Source organism: Corylus avellana, chromosome ca4, assembly GCF_901000735.1.
Source record: "Corylus avellana chromosome ca4, CavTom2PMs-1.0".
Classification (NCBI taxonomy): Eukaryota; Viridiplantae; Streptophyta; class Magnoliopsida; order Fagales; family Betulaceae; genus Corylus; species Corylus avellana.
In genome coordinates, this window is record NC_081544.1 from 14,360,291 (window position 1) to 14,367,244 (window position 6,954).

A 6,954-nucleotide genomic window follows, 5' to 3' on the forward strand; every position below is an offset into this window, starting at 1 on the left:
AATCGGATCCACCACTACAAGATCAGCTGGCTGCCATACAGAAGACATTAAATATACTTGTAAAATCCATGGCCAGTCGGAACATCTCTCCTATTCAGCCAGCCACCCAATTCCAGGTATGTGCCACATGTTCTCGTTTTGATCACACTACTGAGACTTGCCCTTTGTATTCATCTGCAAATCTTGAGCAAGCAAATTATGTGGAACAGCAAAATTCATACTCCAACACCTATAATATAGGGTGGCGTAACCACCTCAATTCCTCATGGAGTAATAGTAGGAACATTCGAAACTCTCAAGGACAGCAAAGCAATTCCCAACAAACAGTTCAACCAGCCCAAGACCCAGAAAATGAGGACCTGAAGAGTCTTTTGCAACAATTTGTGACTTCACAACTGCAATCAACGGCTGATCAAAAACAATTCAATACCAAGACCGATCAAGCCATCCAAAGACTAGAAGTGCAAATGGAAAAATTGGCCAAGGAGCTGAGGGCATCTCCCATCAACTGGCATCAACAATACCAAGAAGAAGAGTGCCAAAGTCAGTTGATGGAAAATCCCAATGAAGAAGACCTGGAGGAAGAGTGCACCTACTATCATGAGCAAGCTGTCTCATTGAGGAGTGAAGAGGTGGCTGAAAATCAAATGGAAGAGGAGAATGGGGAGCAAACCAAAGTTCTAGAGGAGCAACATCGGGAAAAAGAAGAGAGCACTAAGATTTTTTCATCATTAGCTCTCCTTCCTGAAACACCAAGAGGCCAAGAGAGAAGTCTGTTAGAGCTACCACATGAGCAAATTGAGGACATCAAGATAGAAAAGCTCCTTGAGTTTTCTTCTTACTTTATTCCAGTTCATGATTCCCCACCGGATGAGCAACTGTTTGAGAAAACTCTGAGTGGTCTTCCCCAATCTAGAAACACTCAGAAGCACCGTGCAGCAGAAAAGATTCATTCCCTTTGGTGCAAGAGACGGAAAGATTGGTGCTTCAAGTTTAAAGTGCCACAGTCTGGTTGACGACGTTAAACTTAGCGCTCATGGGAGGCACCCCATAGCATATCCTTTTATTTTGTGGTTTGTTTTATTTTATTTTGTTTTATTTACATTTTGTTTTTGTTTTCCTTTGTGTTTTATTTTACTTTGGTGTTTTAGTGTTTCAAGTCTTTTGTCATATTTTTACTTTCTGTTACTGCGATCTATCGCAACTTGTGTGCGATCGAGCGCAAGTCTTCACGTGTGGTTTCATCACATTCTGTTACTGTGATCGAGCGCACCCTGAGTACGATCGAGCGCAGTAACTGACTTTTGGCTGTTGTACATTCTGTTAGTGCGATTGAACACACCTCGTGTGCGTTCGAGCGCACCTCACACACACATGCACAGCCTTACGCAAGTGCGATCGATCGCACCATGCGTGCGATCGAGCGCACTTGGGCAGCATTCCATAGTTATCTTTATATTTTGTTTACTGTGTTTTCAGTTAATTTTATTATTTTTAGTTTTGTTCCTTTTTACTTGTTTGTGTGTTTTATTATTTTGCAGGGACAAGTGTGCTTCAATTCAAGTTTGGGGGTGTGCTATGAGCCATGCTTTCCAAGACTATGTCCACCATATCCCGGGTATATTCTTTCCTTTCTTTAGATGCATTGGGGACAATGTGTCATTTAAGTTTGGGGGTATGGGAGACACTTTACACACACTTTGTCCCAGTTTTATTTTATTTTTATTTGTGAAAAAAAATCAAAAAGAAAAAAGAAAAAAAAATATATGCATGTTCATGTTTGTCTTAAAATTTTGGTTGATCTTAAAAATTGTGCTTTGATTTCATTGGTGAGCTTAAAATTTTGAACACATGATCTAATAATTGAGTTTTTCAATTTGGTTACTTGCTTAGGACAGTTGAGAATTCACATGTTTGATCTAATCTTACACAAGCACATTAGCACATAATTTGTGGGGTATGACATGAAAGTTTAATGTGTGTGTTTCTATGTCTTAAGTGAAACTGGATGATTTATTAGATGGATACCTTGGCATAAAAAAATTGAAAAAGAAAAATATGATCATTGATAAGCTTTTCACTGAGTAACTGGACCTCTTGTCTCAAAGCATTGAGTGTTCATGTCAAAAGGTAAAGAATTTTGATTTGGTTAATGTCATGGTTAGTTTGGTTTCGTAGCATTTTTTACTCGAGTTAGTAAGTTCTAGGGGTGTCTCTACACCTAATGCCCTAAAACCACCTGGTTTGGGAGTCATTGACATAACACTCGTTACATGGGTCAATTTTAAAGCTTAAGGGAACCAAACATTGCACAACCTGACGAAGAAGAAGAAAAAAAAAAAAAAAAAGAGAAAAGAAGAAGAAAGAGAAAAATATGCCATTGTTGTTCATTCTAATAGGGATTTCAGTGAACTTTGAGATATTGAGACATTGTACATTAGAAACAATTGGAAGCTTCATATTTATGTGCTAGTTCACTTTACCCTATTTTCAAACTTGTGATGTCTTAGCATGTCTTTTGTAAGTAATTAAATTTTAAAATTCCAATTCATTGTGAAGATGGAGTTTATCTTTTTAAGCTTGCTAATGAATGAGAATCATGGTTCCAAAGTGATGCTTTAATTTTTGGAATAACATGAACTCTTGCATGGTTTTTGTGGGTAACATTTCTGGAAAACCCTCATGAGACTTCACTCATCCACTAGGGAATTCCTAGTGGTTTAAAAGGCTTGTTGCATACGTTAAATGCAATCGTACATCCCACGAAAGATGGATTTATCTTTTGTTTTCTGTTTTTCCATTCCTGTTTTTTTTTTTTTTTTTTTTTTTTGTATTGCTAAGGGACTAGCAATATATAAGTTTGGGGGTGTGATAAGCGCTAAAATATTCATATTTTCAGCCCTTATCTTACATGTTTTAATCCTTTGGTTTTGGTTAATTAGGTCATTTGACTTCCTTTTTGTGTTTTTGATGTTTTTACAGGCTTTTGGAAGAAAGTGAAGTAAAACTGGGTGATTTAGGCTAAAAAAGAAAATACGGGAAAATTGGAGCTCCCTGGTATTGCGATCAATCGCAAGGTACCTGCGATCGAGCGCAATACCAGAGGAGATGCTGCACGAGCCAGGCCAGGAGCGATCAAGCGCAGGCAAAAGAGGCATCGATCGCAGACGTGCGATCGAGCGCACACGGGCTGCGATCGAGCGCACCCGTGCGCAGGAGGCATTCCAAGTGGCGGCTACAATGTCCTTATTTCCATATAGGGTTTTTCAAACTCCAAATTGTAATAGGACTGAAACCCTGGAAAAACCCTAGGGTTTACTACTTTTCCAAGGACTTCTAAAGCCTATAAATAGAATCCTAAACCTTTAGAATGAGGAGGCTGGGAGAAGGGAGAAGAATAGGAGCTCTCAAGTCAAATCTCGGGTTTATTCTTTCTTTTATTTTATTTTATTTTATGAAGATGTTTAACATCAACTCTATGTGTAGCTAATTTATTTAGTAGGGCTAGATTGAAGCCCTAGTTATGTTAAATTAATATTTCAAAATTGGTGCCTTGTGATGATCATGTTGTGCTATTTAACTTGATTAATACCTGCTTGCATGAATTCCTCATATGTGTATGCCTGATCAACATGTGCATGTGGTATGGACTTGTTAGTTAGATCAATTTGGATGGTCGAGTCCTAGGTTTAACTTAAGTAACAAAAGAATCCACATCGCGATTCTTGGGTTAATCAACATAGGGAACCGGGAGTATGTATCCATGCCCTAGGCCTTGTGTGTTTGTCGATTTCCATAGAACATATGCTTTTCTGAAGAACAACTTAGTATAGACATGCTAAATCCTTTAGGAAAGAAAAGAATTAGAGCATGGACCAAGTGGCTAATTCGTTGCTTAGGGAAATCAATAGCTTAAGGAGTTAGAGTTTAACCCTTAGGTTGGCAAACATTAAATATGCATAACTTGATCAAAGCATTGGCATATTGATATACTAGTTTAACATAATTAGTGGTGGATATCGTAGCCCTGCCTTTACCTTTACCTTTTCATTTATCTTTTTATTTTCTTTTTCTCAATATCAAATTTGTGACAATTTGATATTTTTAATTAATTCTAAATAAAATCACAATCCTCTTGGGATCGATCCTATACTTGCACCATATACTACTCTGTTGACCTTGTACACTTGCAGGTAAAACGTACAATTATTTACCTATTAATTTAGGTATATTTTTGCACAACACTTGATGTCCTCAATTTGCTCATCACATAACTCCAACAGACTGCTCTCTTGGACTTTTGGTACTTCGGGAATAAGAGCTGATGTTGAAGAAGTCTTAGTGCTCTGTTCTTTTTTCTGATGTGGCTCCTGTGGAACTTCGGTTTGCTCCTCCTTCCTCTCATCGACTTGATTTTCACTCCTCAATGTGACAGCTTGCTCATGACAGTAAGTGCCCTCATCCTCCATGTAGTGTCCATTGTAATTGGCCATCGATTGATCTTGGAGCTATTCTTCTTTTAGGGTCTCTGATATTTGCTTGAAGTGATCCTCTGTCTTCGCCATGGTGGATTGCAACCTTTGATTATAGGCCTTACTATGGCTAAGAAAAGCTGACATTATTTCTTCTAAACTAGCATGCGCTTCTTCTAATGCAGAATTCTTCGAAGGAGGTATCTCTTCTTGGTATTGTTGAGGTGGAGAGAAAAATGAATAGTCATATATGGGAGATGGTTCCTCTTCATGAGCTACTATCTTGAAAATGGATTGCCTCAGACTGGGGCTAGGACAAAAATAGGATTGACCATATAACATTGGAGATGGCTCCTCTTCATGAAGTTGTGGTGCTTGAATTTCAGGAGCTTGAGCTTGCCACAAGAGATTTGACTGTTGGCTCCATGACGAGTTATAAGAATCAAAATAGCTGTCGTTCCCCGGTATAGAGAACGATGTGTTCATATGCCCAAAAAAATCGTTAGAAATTTGTCTTATTGAAGGAAATTCTCTAACATGGTGATAAAGGTCATGGCAAAATGAACATGGTCCATGGGGTGTCAGAATGCCTCCCTACATGTGTGAAAATAAAAATAAAATAACAAAAGAACTTAAAAATTAAAAGGGGAGTAAAAAAAAAAATTAAAAATAAAACTTACAAAGATGCAGACTCGAATGACCTGGCATGAAACGAAAAGAAAAAAATCAGATCTATAATTAAAACAGTTTATGTGCTGCTGTCCGGATGTGCGATCACCTTGGAATGGGCACTCGAGTGCACCTCCGGAGGCAAAAAAAGAACTGCGAAAGACTAGAAAAAAAATAGAAAAAATTAAAACAAAAATAAACTAAGGGAAAAAAAATTCCAAACAAAATCAACCAATCCCCGGCAACGGCGCCAAAAACTTGTTGTGCCAAATACTACCTAAATTAATAGATAATAATTGGTATGTTTTAACTCGCAAGTGCACAAGATCAAAACAGTAGTATAGTGCAACAAGTACAAGATCGTTCCCACAAAGATTGTTGAATTCACTTAGAATTGATTAAAATATCAACATTGTCATGAAATTGATATTGATATATTGAAAGGTAATAAAGATAAATAAAAGGTAGGCTTTGATATCCACCACTAATCATGCTCAAATAATATAACAATATGCCAATGCTCTAATCATATTATGAATTCCTAAAGTTTGTCAACCTAAGGTTATGGGTGTCTATTCCTTAAGCTATTGATCTCCCTAAGCAACGAAATAGGCATGGGTGTCCACTCTAACTCTTTTCGTTCTTAACGGATTTAGCATGGGTGTCTACTGCCGGCTCCCCATGTTGATTAACCCAAGAACCCGTGGTGAGGTTCTTTTGTTACTCTATTAAGCCCATAACTCGATTATCCAAATTGACTTAAATAACTAATCCATATCACATGCATATAATGGCCAATCACACACATAGGAGGAATTTAATAAAACAGGAATTAATCAAGTCAAGCATCACAATATAATTATCACAAAGGTGCCAATATTGAAATATTAAATAAACATAATTAGGGCTTTAATCTAGCCCTACTAAAGTTTTAGTTACACATAATTAACATAAAACTAAAAAGAAAAGGGAAAAAAAGAACCAAAAACGACTCCTTGAAGTAGTCTCCAATTCCTCTCCACAAGAGTTGTGTCTAAAGATGGTATATTGAATTGTGAGGCTTAGATGTTTATTTATAGGCTTAGGAATACTCTAGAAATGCTAGAAACCCTAGTAAACTCGTAGGGTTTATTCCTAGTGCAACTAGGACTAGAAAAACCCTAATATGGAAAGCAAAAGAAGTCTGGACGCAGCTTTTGAAATTCTCCAGCGCACAGGTTCGATCGATCGCAGCTCGTGTGCGCTCAATCGCACGTTTACGATCGAGTCTCCTCTTGTGCGCAGGAGCACACGCCTTGCTCACTAGTCTGCACCTCTCTGGAAGTGCGATCGATTGCACTACCAAAATGCTTTTGCTTGACTAATATCTTCTAGCTTTTTCCCAATTTTGTCCTTTAAGCCCGATACTTCCAGAAATGCATTCTTTCTTCCAAAAACTTATAAAACAAAGAAAATACAAAAAGAAAATAAAATAGCATAAAATAACAAAACTAAGGAATTAACAAATATAAGTTAAGGGCTAAAATATGAATATTTTGGTACTTAACACGCTTCACACCAACTAAAGACTTATGAGCAAAACTATCCTACGCACAACTTGGAGTTGGCAGCAGTAGTGTTTGCTTTAAAGATCTGAAGGCACTACTTGTATGATGAGAAGTGTGATATCTACATGGACCATAAAAGCTTGAAGTACTTTTTTACCCAGAAGGAGCTTAACATGAGGCAGAGAATGTGGTTGGAATTGATCAAGGATTATGATTGTGAAATCAATTATCACCCTGGCAAGGATAATGTAGTAGCAGACACGTTG